This window comes from Eptesicus fuscus, chromosome 1, assembly GCF_027574615.1.
Source record: "Eptesicus fuscus isolate TK198812 chromosome 1, DD_ASM_mEF_20220401, whole genome shotgun sequence".
Lineage (NCBI taxonomy): Eukaryota > Metazoa > Chordata > Mammalia > Chiroptera > Vespertilionidae > Eptesicus > Eptesicus fuscus.
In genome coordinates this window covers 88,708,900-88,726,519 of record NC_072473.1, presented here as the reverse complement: position 1 = coordinate 88,726,519, position 17,620 = coordinate 88,708,900, and positions in this window count along the sequence as shown.

The window sequence follows — 17,620 nt, the reverse complement described above, 5'->3', positions numbered from 1 at the left end:
GAGGGTCCCGGGTTTGATTCCGGTCAAAGGCATGTACATTGGTTGCGGGCACATCCCCCAGTGGGGGGTGTGCAAGAGGCAGCTGGTCGATGTCTCTCATCTATGTTTCTAACTCTCTATCACTCTCCCTTCCTCTCTGTGAAAAATCAATAAAAAAAAAAACAAACTCCAATTGGTACTTTCAATACTTGTCTTATGTGGGAAACCGTGAGAGGCAATCAGGTAAACAAACCAGTAACCTTGTTTTCCCCACTTTGCTGGGGCCCTTTGCTTCACATATTTAGGTTTGATACTAAGCAGGCTTGAAGAAAATAGTAGCACTGTGGTAGGGTCAAGAGTTGCAATAGGTTCTCAATAACAGGAACAAGGATAGGGAAATTGACGGAGTGAGAAGTTTAAAGTGTATCTGGGATTCTGCTAAGGCGGAAAAAACATCCTGCCCGGGCAATGACCTTTATGCTTGCACAAGCTGTTTTTGCCTATAAAAGGGCTAAGAAAATAAACTCGGCGCGGCAGTCTTGAACCGTCCGCCCTCCCGGCAACTACAGTGTCTGTGTTCTTTAATCCTCACCCCCCTTTTCAGGTACCGTTCAACTACAGTGCCGGCAGGCTCCGGCAGGTGGCGCCCGAACAGGGACCTGAACACAGGGGATTCGGTGAAGGAGCACCGCGGTAATAAGGCAAGAGAACGTTCGCAGAGGTAGTGGGACGCGGTGACAGAGCAGACGGCGGGAGAAGCTAGTGAAAATGGGACAAACTAGCAGAGGGAACTGTGTTTAGAAACTTGGGAACAAGCAGGAAAGAGAAGGATGCTAAAATGCGGTGAGGCCAGGAAAATAGTTAAATAAAAAGAATAAACAGAATGTGAGAGTGAGGGGAGTTTAAAAGGAGGAGTTAGTAAGAAAATTAAGTACAGGGTGATTTTTAAAAAATGTATTTTTATTGAGTGTGATTTTTAAGTAAAGAAGTCAGTACTAAGGATGAAAAGCATAGAAAGAGAGAAAGAAGAAAGTATTTTTTTTTAATTAGCCTGTAAAAAGAGTAAAAAAGAAAGGAAGGAGGGAGGAAAGAACTTTATAAAGGAATCAGTAGAGAGCAGAGTTAAAGAAGGAGAGAGGATGTATGTGGATCTATAATGAAAATCAAGTATAGTTGTGTACTGGAGACAGATTTTAAAAGTAGGAATCAGAAAAGAAAAAAGATAAATGATAGTGAATAATTATGCAGGTAGATAGATATTAAAACAGTGGAAGTAAGTAGAGAAGAATGTATGGGAAAGGTAGGATGAGAGAGAGAGAGAGGGAGGGAAGAAAAGTTTTAAAGGGGAGCCGGTAGAGCTTAAAAGGAGAATGGGAAGAAGGAAGAAATGGGGGAGGGAGCGGGGCTGAGGAGATCAAAGGGAGGAAGGATGCAGTTGGGGAGATGATTGGTCTATATTATCTATAGGAGAGGGAGATAAGGGGGAAAGGCCACTTTGAAAGGCCTCATCTTCGCCATCTTTATTTATTTTCCAGCTAATGACTTAAAGCTTTTACAAATTCATAAATGCATCTGGGGTTTCTGTGCACATGTAAAGAGAAAAGGCCGGTTTAAAAACGAGTGCGCATAGTTTTTGAGCTGAACTTAACTTTTTGCTGTGTACAGAATAAAAACCCGAGACTGTTTTGGCCTTAAAAATGGCAAAGATGAACCGGAGAAAGAAATACAGGCCAGTTTCCCAAGGCATCTAAAGTAACTCTTGAAATTTCCCGCCAGAGGCAAGTAAATAGCAAGAAGGAAATAGTCAAGTTTACATATGAATGGCTGAGAGTTTGCTTCTTGATTTCCCCAGCAGGAAAATTGTGACCATTTTGAAATTTAGAGGCTGGTCCAGGCCTATCGGCTGGAAATTTAAAAAGAACTTGGAAGTTTACTAAATCAAATGATAAATTTAAAAGATCTAAATGTATTGAATTGTTATAATACTGAAATGTTGATCTGAGTATGCATTGCATGAAACCTAGAGGACAGAATTGAAGCTCTTAATTGATTATGTCTTGTATTTATTCTTAGAAATATAAAGTGTTATTGTGTTATTAATCTAGGACATGCTAAAAAATATTTGACTGGCCAGCTCTAAAAGTTTAAATTTGATAAATATTAAGATAATTATAAAAAAGTATTATAATCTTTAAATCATATATGGATATATATATATATTTGATGGTTGTTTTTTTTTTTTTTTTACCATGTTAAAATTTCAAGGTCTTAACAGAGATGATTCTTGGAAAGCTCCAAGGGCCCGGAGTAATACAAGAAATTTATCCTCTCTTCTTAAAGGAAATCTTTATAAAAAAGATCTAATATACTTGAAATTGCATGGAAAGCCTTATCAAATAAAAATTAATAAATATACTTTAAATGTTATGAAAGTTTTGGCCCCAAAAATGGCAAAACAGAGTAACTAAATAATTGACAGCCAGTTTGAAATTGGATTGCCATGGCCTAGAGCAAAGGATATCCTTACATGATATTATTCTGCAATTTCATTATAATTTTTGATATTTTACAACAGCATATACCAAACAAACTTACAAACTAATTCTTTGAATGTCTGGCAGCAATTTAAAAAGGATATGAAAGGATTTAATCCCTTCCACTGTGTGGAAGGCCCCCTTGGGAAGGCAATTAAGCATCCTATATTAGTCCTTTTTGCCAAAAGGGACCCTCTTCTCACAATCCAATTTCCCACAGCTGCTGCCTGAGTTTTCAGTTCATACTGGGGTTGAAGCCTCGTCATGGCTGGTGCCATGGATCTGTCTCTCAAAAGGAAATATTTTTACCAGCTCTTAGTTTTATCACAGAAGGTCTAAGTCATAAATGTTAATCTAAGAAATTCTGGCTGTTTAGTTTTTAGGATTCATTGAAGGATTGAAGTTTCAAAGAATAAGAAATACTGAGTAGAAGGTCTGAGGCATGGTTATGCATTTTTAAAGGACATAGAAAGAAGGTTTAAAGGCTAATTTAAGAAGTGTCTCAATAGAAGGTTGTGTAAGTGTAAGAAGGAGAAGAGATATGTTGTAAAGAAAGCAAATAATACAGGCCAGTAAGCCAGGAAGAGTAAATAATTTGCATTCTGCCTCCCTAAACAGAGGGTAAATAGTTATGCCAAAGTACTTTGTGAGGGTCTAATAAAAGAAATCTAACAGTTACTGTTTTTTGTTTTTTTTTAAATCACTAGAGAAGCAGCGCGGCAGATAGTTAAACAATGCGGTACTTGCCCCACTACCACTACTGTACCCTCCTATGGCGTAAACCCCAGAGGGTTAATGCCCAATCAGCTATGGCAGATGGATGTTACTCATGTTGCCCCTTTTGGGAAATTAAAATATGTACATGTCACTATAGATACATTTTCTGGATTTATTATGGCAACTGCCCAAACTGGAGAAGCCAGTAAGCATTGTATTGCCCATTGCTTGAAATGCTTTACCGCCATGGGGCAGCCCAAATGTATCAAAACAGACAATGGACCAGGGTACACTGGTAAGAATTTCCAGGTATTTTGCAGTCAACTAGGAATCAGTCTAAAAACAGGAATTCCCTATAACCCTCAAGGACAGGGGATAGTAGAGAGAGCCAATGGGACTCTTAAAACTCAATTGCAAAAAATAAAAGAGGGGGAGCTATACCCTAGGTCAGCACATAACTATTTACATCATGCTCTCTTTATCCTTAATTTTTTAACTTTTGATGCTCATGGACAATCTGCTGCTCAGAGATTGTGGGGAGCCAGTAGTTCCCGCACTTATGCTCAGGTGCGCTGGAAAGATCCCCTAACAGGACAGTGGTATGGGCCCGATCCTGTATTAATCTGGGGGCGAGGCCATGTCTGTGTTTTTCCACAGGACGCTGAGGGGCCGCGCTGGTTACCAGAGAGGCTGGTTCGCCACGCAACAGTCCAGATATCCGAGAGGGAGGACCAGGACCAGACAGGAGGGTCAGATAATGATACTGCTCCAGAATGAAGCGTGGGGTGATGCTGCTCGTTCTGCTGGCCTGGTGCTCCGTAACAGAAGCAAGGGAATATTGGGCATACGTGCCTGATCCTCCGTTGCTGCATGTGTCCGTGTGGGAGGGTCGCAACGTCCCGGTTTATGTTAACAATACCAAGCTTCTTGGGAGGCCTTCGAATGGTCACCTCCAGGCGCACAACCCAGTGCCATACAACTTTTCCGCTATAGGAGAAGGCACTCCTATCTGTTTTTCCAAGAACGTGAGTGCAACGGGCTGTGTTACCCTCCAAGGGGTCACTTTTAAGGTCAACAGCTCCACCGTCGGATGGAATATCAATGTGATGAGCCTCGGGGGGCTGGGAACCGGACTAAATGCCTCTCTTCCCCGAGACGTCCTGCCAGGTGAGAAACCATCCGATATACGAGAGCGTTCAGTACCTTGGGAGCGGTGTTACACCAATCAAGCTGTTGCCTTCCCGATCCAGGGCACCAACTCATCCATCATCAACTGGTCCGTCTTCAACAAGACCAGTTGGACTCAAGGACTCTATGAGGGACTCTGGAGCGTGGCTGGCGGTCCAATCCAGCTACTACTCTGGAAATTGGCTGCTGCTCTGAACACGGTCACAGCCGTGGTGACCTATCCGTCTAGTGATAAGAATAAGAACTGGACTGCAAGCAGCTGGACAGTTAATGTGACTGCCTGTGTGCCAGAGCCTTATGCCTTGCTAGTGGGGAAGGTGAATATTTCCCATCAAGGTCAAACCTTTAATGTTACTTGTGTAAATTGTCTGTTAACCAATTGTATTGCTAATGTACCTTGGGGAGAACAGGTGGTTGTTCTCCACCAGCCTGCCTTTGTAATGGTCCCGGTAAATCTCTCTGAGCCCTGGTATAATGATCATTCCCTCCAGGTGTGGAGGGAGGTGACCTCGGCCCTCAGCAGACCCCGGAGGTTCATTGGGTTGCTGATAGCCGGTGTCACGGCCTTGATAACCTTAATTGCCACGGCTGCAGCTGCTGCTGCGGCCCTTACCCAGGAGGTACAGACAGCTCATTTTGTCAATGACTTATCCAAAAATGTTAGCACAGCCTTAGGGACACAAGAGGCAATTGATAGAAAGATTGAGGAGAAGCTCAATGCTTTATATGACATGGTTATGTACCTAGGGGAAGAGATAGATGGGTTAAAGGTAAGGAACAAATTACAATGCCATGCTAACTATCAATGGATATGTGTTACGCCTCAGCCATACAACCAGTCCGTACATGGCTGGAATAAGGTAAAGGCTCATTTGTCAGGAATCTGGCACAATGCTAACGAATCCATAGACCTACTGAAATTACATGAGGAGATCCTAGGTCTGCAAAGTACAGACCCCCTTAAGGTAGATGCGGCAGAAACCGCCAAGGACTTTTTAAATCAGCTTATGCGCATGGTCCCCTCCACCTCTGACCTTCAACATGTGGCCCTTACCGTAGCCCTAGTAGGGGCCGTGGTGGTAGGGCTAGCGTGCCTTTTGCCTTTTCTGGTGCGCAGAGGAATCAGCGCTTTGACGCTTCTCCAAGCGGGCCTACACGAGGTCAAGCTCAAGGCCGGCCCACAAGGGCCTCTACATGTTGTATAGAATCATATTTTTAAGCTTGATTGCCTCCATGGGAAGCAGACAGGTAGTCAGAGTGCTGCATCTCGCCGCAGGGCGAGACTGGGTACTGGCTAGGTGCAGAGCAAAGCATCTGCAAGGGAAGGCCTTATAGTAGCTGGCCGTCTCTGACTTCCTCTGAAGGTATGTCTGATTTGCATAGAGGTTGGTATCATCTAAAGTAGATATAGTAGGAAAAAGGGCTCTGCCTCTCCTCCCCAAAAGATACAAAGAGCCTGAGGAGTGGCTGATGAGCCACGGGAGGAATCAGACCTCTACTTCCCTAGCCAGTTAAGGCCCACCCCAGTTCTTTTATTATAAAGGAAAGGGGGAAATGTGGGAAACCGTGAGAGGCAATCAGGTAAACAAACCAGTAACCTTGTTTTCCCCACTTTGCTGGGGCCCTTTGCTTCACATATTTAGGTTTGATACTAAGCAGGCTTGAAGAAAATAGTAGCACTGTGGTAGGGTCAAGAGTTGCAATAGGTTCTCAATAACAGGAACAAGGATAGGGAAATTGACGGAGTGAGAAGTTTAAAGTGTATCTGGGATTCTGCTAAGGCGGAAAAAACATCCTGCCCGGGCAATGACCTTTATGCTTGCACAAGCTGTTTTTGCCTATAAAAGGGCTAAGAAAATAAACTCGGCGCGGCAGTCTTGAACCGTCCGCCCTCCCGGCAACTACAGTGTCTGTGTTCTTTAATCCTCACCCCCCTTTTCAGGTACCGTTCAACTACAGTGCCGGCAGGCTCCGGCAGTCTTATAATACTTCTTGTCTATATATCAGAATGTTGATAAACTATTATTTCTTGATTTCTCTCTTTCTCTCCTTTTATAACCAGTTCTTTTCTGTCTTTCTGATCTTACTCTGATTTGTTCTTTAAATGTTGTTGTTCTCCAGAATTCAGTCTTTAACCCAATTCTCTTCTATCTGTACAACCTCTCCTTGTGTTATCCATTTCTATGACTGAAATTGTGGGTTGATGACCACATTTCATAGTCACCTCTTGAGTTCAGACTATATATATGAATTCTTACAGTCATATGTTTTAAAATTTTTAGTTTTTAAGCTTTATTTTTCCAGCTTTATTGAGACATAACTGATAAATAGGAATGTATATACTTAAGGTATACAACTTGATATTTTGATAGATGTATACATTGTAAAATGATCAACACATGCAAGGTATTATATCCATCATGTCACATAGTTACCATTTATTTATGTTTTTTATGAGAACACTAAGATCTACCTTCTCAGCAAATTTCAAATATACAATGCATTATTGTGAACTATAGTCACATTGCTCTACATTAGATCTCCAGAGCTCATTTATCTTGCATAACTGAAACTTTGTACCCTTTGACCAACATTTTATTTTCTCCTCCCTCCTGTCTCTGGCAACCACCATCTACCATTGGCTTCTATGAGTTTGACTATTTCAGATTCCACATGTAAGTGATATCATGCAATATTTGTTTTTCTTTGTCTGGTTTATTTGCCTTAGCATAATAGTAATCAAAACATTATGATGCTGGTATAAAAACAGGCATATAGACCAATGAAATAGAACAGAGAGTCCAGAAATGCACACATTTACAGTCAACTGATCTTCCACAAGGGTACCAAGAACACACAATGGGGAAACGGATAGTCTCTTTAATAAATGGTGATGGGAGAACTGACTATCCACATGCAGAATAATGAAATAAGTCCCTTATCTTGCACCAAAAAAAATCTATGCAAAATTGATTAAAGACTTAAATGCAAGGACTGAAATTGGAAAAGTACTTGAAGAAAATAGGTAAAAAACATCTTGATATTAGTCTTGGTAATGATTTTTAAAATATATTTTATTGATTTTTTACAGAGAGGAAGGGAGAGGGATAGAGAGCTAGAAACATCGATGAGAACGAAACATCGATCAGCTGCCTCCTGCACACCTCCTATTGGGGATGTGCCCACAACCAACGTACATGTCCTTGACCAGAATCGAACCTTACAGTCCGCAGGCCTACTCTCTATCCACTGAGCCAAACCAGTTAGGGCGGCAATGACTCTTTTTGTCATGACTCCAAAAGCACAATCAGCAAAAGCAAAAATAGATGAAAAGGACTACATCAAACTAAAAGGCTTATGCACAACAAAGGAAACAATAAGATGAGTGAAAAGGCAGTCTATATAATGGGAGAAATATTTGCAAACCATATAGCCGATAATGGACTAATATCCAAAATATATAAGAAACTCAAACAACTCAATAGCAAAACAAACAAACAAACAAACAAATAAAATAAAAAAAACCACCAAGCTGATTTAAAAATGGACAAAGGAAATGAGTAGATATCTCTTAAAAACAAAACATACAAATGGCCAACAGGTACATAAAAAGATGCTTAATGGCACTAATTAGGAGAAAAATGCAAACCAAAACTAGAATTAGATATCACATCATACCCATTAGAATGGATATTATTAAAAAGAAAATAAGGCCCTGGCTGGGTAGCTCAGTTGGTTTGAGTCCCAATACACCAAGGATGCGGGTTTGCTGTCTGGTGAGGGCACATGCAAAAATCAACCAATGAATGCATAAATAAGTGGAACAACAAACTGATGTTTCTCTCTCTTTCTCTCCCTTCTCTCTTTAGAAGTATTTTTTAAAAAGAAAAGAGATAAGCATTGGTGACAATGTAGAGAAAATGGAACCTTGATGTACTACTGGTGGGAAAATAAATTGGTACAGCAATTATGAAAAACAGTATGTAAATTTCTCAAAACATTAAAAATAGAACTACCATATAATCCATCAATCTCACTTCTGGATATATATCCAAAGGAAATGAAAATAGAATGCCTAAGAGGTATTTTCACTCCCATGTTTATTGTAGCACTATTCATAATAGACAAGTTGTAGGAAAACCTAAATGTCCTTTTACAGACAAATGGATAAACAAAATGTGATCACACACACACACACACACACACACACACACACACACACACGTGAACATGTGCAAATGTTTATCTATAGTAGATACCAATAAATAGTATTTTAATGACACTGAATATTGGTTCTGATAAAGGCCATTGTACATTTAATTTTTTGTCTCACTGGTTCACAAGTTCCTCTAGAACAGTGGTTCTCAACCTTCCTAATGCCGTGACCTTTAATACAGTTCCTCATGTTGTGGTGACCCCCAACCATAACATTATTTTCGTTGCTACTTCATAACTGTAATTTTGCTACTGTTATGAATCGTAATGTAAATATCTGTGTTTTCTGATGGTCTTAGGCTCTACAGCAGCGGTTCTCAACCTGTGGGTTGCAACCATCGGAAAACACAGATATTTACATTACGATTCATTAACAGTAGCAAAATTACAGTTATGAAGTAGCAATGAAAATAATGTTATGGTTGGGGGTCACCACAACATGAGGAACTGTATTAAAGTGTCGTGGCATTAGAAAGGTTCAGAACCACTGCTCTAGAGAAAGGACTATATCTTATGGATATCCTTAGACTTAAATGGAGCCTGGCATATAATATGTGCTTAAAAAACACTCATCAAATGAATGTGCCTGGCTCTTCTCATTAAAGAAGGGCTTCTCATTGCCCAAAAGCCTTTGTTACCTCTCTCTCTCTCTCTCTTTTTTTTTTTTTTTTGAAATATATTTTATTGATTTTTTACAGAGGAAAGGAGAGGGACAGAGAGCTAGAAACATCGACCAGCTGCCTCCTGCACACCCCTTACCGGGGATGTGCCCGCAACCAATGTACATGCCCTTGACCAGAATCGAACCCGGGACCTTTCAGTCCGCAGACCGATGCTCTATCCACTGAGCCTAACCAGTTTCAGCTGTTACCTGTCTTTTTAAGTGTGGCCTTAATCTATCAGTAGTCTTATGCACAGGCCCTCTGAACCTTGCGCCTGGGGCAGTGTTTCTCTATCTGTTCATTGAGAGAAATGTGTTACAGTTATTTAAACATACTTTGTAATGCATCATCATCTGATATTATCATTATCAATGTACTTCTATTCCTGTACCCAGCCTCTTGGGAGGTACACATTTTTGACAGCCTTACTCTGGTTTCTTCTTTGCATGTAAGATCTAGATGATTCCTAATTTTCTATTTTTAATCTTTTTTTTCTTGTCTGTAAAATGAAGATGATGTCTATCACTTATCTCCCCAACTATACATAAAGAAATAAGTACAACCCTGGCCAGTTTGGCTTGGTGGATGGAACGTCGGCCTGCGGACTGAAGGGTCCCAGGTTCGATTCTGGTCAGGGGCATGTGCCTTGGTTGCAGGCACATCCCCAGTGGGGGTGTGCAGGGGCAGCTGATCGATGTTTCTCTCTCATCGATGTTTCTAGCTCTCTGTCCCTCTCCCTTCCTCTCTGTAGGGAATCAATAAAATATATATTTTTAAAAAGAAATAAGTACAATATGCTCTGAGACTTTCAGACCATGGTTCTATAGCTATTGCATGTGGCAACTGTGAAAAGAGGGATTTCTTCATTAGTCCATAGGTGTGTGTGCACATGTGCCCTATCCACCCCGTGACACTATGCCCCTTTGTCAGAGAGGGTATCTCATTCTGTTTTTATTACCTGTACCTAGCACTCATGTTCAACTAGATGTGTCAAATCAATGCACTAGATATCATAAAAGTTACTAAATAGGTATGGCTAATGTTTATTTTGCATAATTGACTATACTGTTATTCTTTATTTCAACTAGGCACGCTGACCTAATGTGCTTGAGTGCCTAGTTTGTGTCAGTTGCTGTGCTAAGCTGCTGTTGATAAAGCTGTGGACAATACAAGAGTGTCCCAACTATTGTGAGATTTTAGTCTAGTGATCTCACAGCATTGAGATGTGCAAGGGGGCAGTGATGCTTGGACTATCCCTTTTGCTCCATTAGAACACAAGAACCAAAGAATGCCAGAGGGGAGGAACCAAGATGGCGGCATAGTTAAACAACTAATCTGCTGCCTCACACAACAATTTCAAAAACACAACTAAAAGACAAAAACGTCTACCACCCAGAACCACGGGAAAGCTGGCTGAGTGGAAGATTTACAGCTGAGAAGAGAAAGGAGCACAATCGCTGAAAAGCTGAGGTACGGAGGCACGCGAATCGGGCCAGCGGGCGGCTGGGTGCGCGGCTTTTCTTCAACCCGCAGGGAGACAAGCTCCCGATCACTCTGAAATCCAGTTTCTGGGGACACTCGGGGGACCCAGACACCTACGGGGAGAGGCTGGACTCTCGGCCATCGGGTCGGAAAGTGAGAGTGACTTTTTTGCAGTGGTGCGCCCAGCAATCATTGTTTACTGCGCTGGAGCGCGGGGCGCAGGGACTTGAAAACGCGGAAAGGCAGAGACGGCTGAGGGCAGCCATCGCCGTTGGCCACGCCCCAGCCTAGTGACGCCCTGAGACCCCGCCCCGCCCTGAGGCCCCGCCCCGCACATTCTACAAACCCGCCCAGGCTCCACACAGCGGCTTTTGCCTATAAATGGCCTGTTCTGTGGCAGCTTAACCAACTACAGCTCCAGACTGCTCCAAAACCGCCCAAGCAAAGGAGGAGAAAACTAGCCCTTGCTGTAGCTCCTGCTGGGGAACACACAGTACACAAGGGTACACCAAGAGTGTCCACCTCAAGTAACTGGGAGGCTGACCCGTTGAACCAATAGGACACCTAGTAGACAAAACTACCCTACCAACTCAGGGAAGCAGAGAATATGAGAAGGCAAGGAAACAGATCACAAACCAAAGAAATGGAGGAGAATAAGCGACTGGACATAGAGTTCAAAACCACGGTTATAAGGTTTTTCAAGAATTTCATGGAAAAGGCCGATAAATTCAATGAGACCCTTGAGGATATGAAAAAGGACCAACTAGAAATTAAACATACACTGACTGAGATAAAAAATATTATACAGAGACCCAAAAGCAGACTAGAGGATTGCAAGAATCAACTCAAAGATTTGGAATACAAAGAGGCCAAGGACACTCCTCCAGAGAAGCATGAAGTGAAGAGAATTCAGAAAGTTGAAGATAGTGTAAGAAGCCTCTGGGACAACTTCAAGCGAACCAACATCAGAATTATGGGGGTACCAGAAGAAGAGAGAGAGCAAGATGCTGAAAACCTATTTGAAGAAATAATGAACGAAAACTTCCCCCACCTGATGAAAGAAATAGACTTACGAGTCCAGGAAGCGCACAGAACCCCAAACAAAAGGGATCCAAAGAGGACCACACCAAGACACATCATAATTAAAATGCCAAGAGCAAAAGACAAAGAGAGAATCTTACAAGCAGCAAGAGAAAAACAGTTAGTTACCTACAAGGGAGCTCCCATACGATTATCAGCTAATTTCTCAACAGAAACCATGCAGGCCAGACGGGAGTGGCAAGAAATATTCAAAGTGATGAATAGCAGGAACCTACAACCAAGACTACTCTACCCAGCAAAGTTATCATTCAGAATTGAAGGGCAGATAAAGAGCTTCACAGATAAGAAAAAGCTAAAGGAGTTCATCACCACCAAACCAGCATTATATGAAATGCTGAAAGGTATTCTTTAAAAAGAGGAAAAAGAAGAAGAAAGATAAAAATTATGAACAACAATTACATATATATCAACAAGTGAATCTAAAAGTCAAGTGAATTAAAAATCTGAGGAACAGAATAAACTGGTGAACTTAATAGAATCAGAGGCATAGAATGGGAGTGGATTGATAATTCTCAGGGGGAAAGGGGTGTCTGTGTGGGGAGTATGGGAAGAGACTGGACAAAAATCATACACCTATGGATAAGGACAGCGGGGGGGGGAGGTAAGGGAAGAGGGGGGGTAGGAACTGGGTGGTGGGGAGATATGTGGGGAAAAAGGAGAAACAATTGTAATCTGAACAATAAAGATTCATTAAATAAAAAAAAAACAAAAAAACACAAGAACCTTTTAATCACTCTGTATCCTAGGAGAGACTTTATTGTTAGGCCTTGTAAAAGAAGCATACCTGATATAAGGGCATTAGTGACCATTTCTCATGCAGAACACTGAAAAGGGGAAAAAAGTCTTTCTCTCGTAGTACCTATCACAGTATGTAGAGATACAGAATATATTCCTCTATGACCCCATTCTCAGTTTTTGCTCACAAAACCACATGTTTGTTGATGCAATTTTGTCATTGTCCTTCAGGATCCTTCATTCATTTTTATGCTTTTCTCCAAAGTCATTAATGCCCTTTTGTTGCCTATCAGAAAACTCTTCATTGTCTAGCATTGCATGCTACATTTATTCCAATTTCTTGGCCTTTCTTTGCTTGTTCTTTGTCTTCAGCCTGTTATCTTTTGTTTATTGTTGACAAACTGATTTTTCAAGGTTCAGTTCCAATCCTACTTCCTCATTGCTCCTATCACTCCATCCTCTCTTTAATCTTTGAACCAAACTTAAGTACAAATGCCAATGGGCTATTTTAGGATTGTCCATGTTCTTTCCCCAACAAGATTATAAACCCTGGGAGGGTGGATTCCACATCTTTTATTCTCCACATTATGAAGCAGAGGACAGGATATCAATAGAACCATATTAATTTAGAGCAGCAACATTTAAATGCCATCTTCAAACAAATAAATGGGTGGGAGATGCTAGAATCAAACAAATTATTCTAAGTCTGTGCTTTTGTAACACTTTATTTCATTTAAAATTCAAGTAATATTTATGGCTCACCTCTATGTGTCAGGTACTGTACTAGATTCTGGTGATTCCTAGATGAATAAAAATGTCCCCTTGCCCTCAAGAATCTCATGATCTTATAAAACAACCTAGAGGTTAGCAAATGAATGTAGTACTATGTGAGAACTTCTATATTGGATGTATGCCACAGAGGTGCCATGAGAGTTCAGGAAGGCCAGCCTCGATCTACCTGAGATTAGACTTTGCAGAGGAAGTTAAGCTTGAGCTGACTTTTGAAGGAGGTATATAATGTAAGCCATATTCAGCTTATTGGAGGCAATAAATGCCCACTACTTGTGAAATTTCTGATTAAACCAAATGTAGATAACTTATATCAACTCCAATCTCTTAGGAGGAATACGCTTTCCCTGTGGTGATATTTAAGTGACTCTTAGACCTTTTAGTACTTTCAATGCAGAAAAGCCTTGAGCAGCCAGAAAGAGTTTTTGCAGTTCCAGAATCTAAGTAACCTGACACTTTTTGGCAGAACAAGGCCCTTTTGATTAGGTGCCAGTTTAACATAATATCTGTTTGAAATCTTCAAAATACACTTATAAAAACAAAGTGGCATGTTGTCTACAATGTATTTGACATCTAAGGTTCCTACTGCTGGGCTAAACTTTATTACCTTTATCAAGCATTGCTAATGCTAAATAATCATAATCACACCCTTGTCTAATAATAAATGCAATTACTGACTATACAAGGGAAATTAAATTGGCTTAGCAAGCTTCCACATGCCACCTCCAAACTGAAAGAACACAAAACTCTATTAAATTCTTAACTTATTTATTGGCTACACACATTTCAATACTCTGCTAATATGTGGAGAAACTGTTCAATTTATAACAAATGCATACTTAGAAACATTTCTAAGAAAGTAATAACATTTTGGAGTTTAGCTGCACAGGCAGGAGGACTGAGCTCATACTTCCAAACCTTTGGAGATGAACACCCTACCTCTCTGAAAGCAGTTTATCTTTTGTTGATGTCTGAAATTGGCTATTGGGTTCTAAAAACCTGTAAGACAATCAAGATAATCCAAGGAGAGTCTCCAGTTTTGGCTGGACTTGTAGGAGAGCAGGTGGTTAGGAGTAATTAAGGTCTGATTCCTGGTGGCCTCTCACTAACATAATTAAGCGCCTTCAACCATTAATGAATCTCACATTCATGTTGGGCTATTTAAACCATCCAAGAAAGTCTTAGCCACAGGGATGTGTCTTGCATCACAGTCAATAATGACCTTTCAAGACCTCTGTTCCCAGAGCTCTCCCATCTTCACAACTGAGGGTTTTTTTAATCACCTGCAAGTTCAGCCTAGCTGTAGACTCTGGGGTCAGTCCTTTCTGAGATTGTGGGATTCTGAGGTGTCCTAGGACAGTAGCTCACCATCCTAGGCATTATATTTGATCATGATTTAACTTTAGATCAGTTTAACAATTCAGATTTTCTTTTGTTCTTATGACAAAAACCTGCCCTTAGTTCCCAGTCCTTATAACTGGGTTTCTGTGTTAGACACATGGTCTTGAATCTTTTGTGCCTAGGTTCCAGCCTTGATTTTTCTTTATCCCTCTTAGACCATTGTGTTTTCTCTGCTAATTGTTATCAAACAAGAAGTCCCTAGATGTTTAATGCTATGTCCCATCTATCTACCAGAGTAAGTACTGTCTTCCTATTTCTGGTTGATCCTCATATTGACCTTCTGCTTGCTTCAACCAGCTGTCCCATTCTTTTAGTTTTGTGTGGGAAGAATTCCTCCCAAGGCCACTTCTCAAATCTTGAGTCCTGGTGCTTTCCTCTTCTTTTTATGCCTCAGCACACAGGCTTTTTATGTTTTCTTTGCCTCTCAGTAGCCATTAGCACCAGAATAATCTCTTGTGATTCTTCTGTTCCACAAAGAATGACTAGAGAATGAAACAGTCTTACCTGCTCACACATTGCTTGGTGACCTCAAAGACAAGTCCACATGTCCAGGGCTTTTTAGGGCTCTTACCTCAAATAATGGAGAAACAAAGAAGGGATGTTATAAAGGAAAAAGTTCTTATAGTCCTCTGTAAGTCCTAACAACTTCATTGTCATGGTGCCTTGATTTATGTTCCTTCCTTTCTTTGTTCTTACTTTTCAACATATTTTCCATTCCATCTTCCCTGTTTTGTATGATAAAATATTGCTTTTGTGAAAATCCTTTATCCTAAGAATTTTGTATATTTATTTATCCATTCAACAGTTTTTAGTGCCTGTTATGTGCTAAGCACTGTAATAGACACCAGGAATATAACGTTGAACAAATAAAATAATGCTCCCACTGTCATGGGGTATATGTTCTAGTTGGAGAGAGATTATAAATAAACACATAAAAAGTACATATGTAAGAAAAAAATCAGATAATAGTAAGTGGTATGCAGTGAATTAAAAGACGGTAAAGGAAGAATGACTGGAAGCCTAGAGAAAGCTTCTCTGAAATGGTGACTTTAGCACTTAGAATTGAATGACAGAAAGAAGACAGGAATGTGAAAATCAGGAGGAAGAACATTTGTGAAAAGAACAACTGATGCAAATGTTCTAAGACAGGTTGGTCTTTTTGAAGATAGAAAGGACACTTTGAATGAAGCATAGAGGAGAGTGGTATGATTGAGATCAGAGAAGTTATTCAACAGGAGTTTTTCATGGGCTGGATGCTGGATTGGGGGTGAAAGAAGGAGTGGATCAGGAATAACTCCTAGATTTTGGAATGGCGATTGTATATTTGGTAATACTGCTTTCCAAAATGGGGAAGACTAATAAATAATTTGGAAGGTAAGGGAGAGGGGAAAATAAGATGAATTGTTAGTTATTTTTAGATATTTTAAGTTTGAAATGCCTATTAAATATGCAAATACAAATGTCAGGTAGTGGTTTAAGAAATATAAATTTGAGAATCCTCAGTATATTGATTACCGAGGGAGTATAGATAGATAAGAGAATTGTATCTAGGATTGAGCTTTAGGACACTGTAACATTAAGAGTCTAGAAGAGGCGGATCTAGCGATGAAGGCTAAATAGAAGCAACCAGGAGAGGGATAATAAAAAGTGATCTCTTATCATAAGTGGATACTTTTCATTTATTTCTAAGCCGCTAAAGGTACCTCTTAAAATGATCACTCTGGGCATTTGTTCATGAAGCCTCCTTCCGGGAACTATTATTGGTACTTTCATAGATAATTTACCTTATGTTGTTGATTTGGCTGTCTATGCTCCAGGTCCTAGGTATTCTACACCCACTGAGCCCTGCTCTCTAAACTTTGAGCACAGAAATCCTAGAGCTTAGGGAAGATCACTAAACATCTCATAGACATAATAAAAGTTTGGGACTTTGGTTTTTATGTGTTTGATTATTTCAGTTTTATTAAAATATAATGAACATATAACACTATAAGTTTAAGATATAGAATGTGACAAAGAAACAGACCGCATATGAAAGGAAAGGAGGCATCAACAGAAAAGGAAGTAAATTAATGGAGGCAAGCAACCTGTCAGAGGAGAAATTCAGAGAAATGTTAATAAGGTGGATGAAAAGAATGGAAGACTAATTCAACAATATGTGTAAGAACCAAGAGGAAATGAAGAAGAACCAAGAAGAAGTGAAAAATGACATTGCTGCTATAAAGAACTCAATAGAAAGCATCAACAGTAGACTAGAAGAAGCAGAGGACTGCATCAGTGAACTAAAGGACAAGGTAGGAAAAAATGCCCAAGCAGAGCAGATTCTAGAAAAAATAGAAATAAAAAGCAGGAGGAGAGCCTAAGGGAACTTTGGGACAACATGAAACAAAACAACATCCGCATAATAAAGGTACCAGAAGGAGAGGAAACTGAACAAGGAATAGAAAACCTGTTTGAAGAAATAATGACAGAAAACTTCCATGATATAGGGAAGAAAAAACTTACACAAATCCAAGAAGCTCACAGAGTCCCAAACAAAATGAACCCCAAAAGACCGATGCAAAGGCACATTATAATTAAATTGGCAAACACCAACGACAAAGTGAGAATCTTAAAAGCAACCAGAAAGAGACAGAAAGTTACCTACAAAGGATCCCCCATCAGACTAGCGACTGATTTCTCAACAGAAACACATCAGGCCAGAAGGGAATAGAATGAAATATAAAAAGTCATGCAAAGGAAGGGTCTGAATCCAAGAATACTATACCCAGCAAGCCTAACAATAAAAATTGAGGGTGAAATCAGGAGCATAACAGA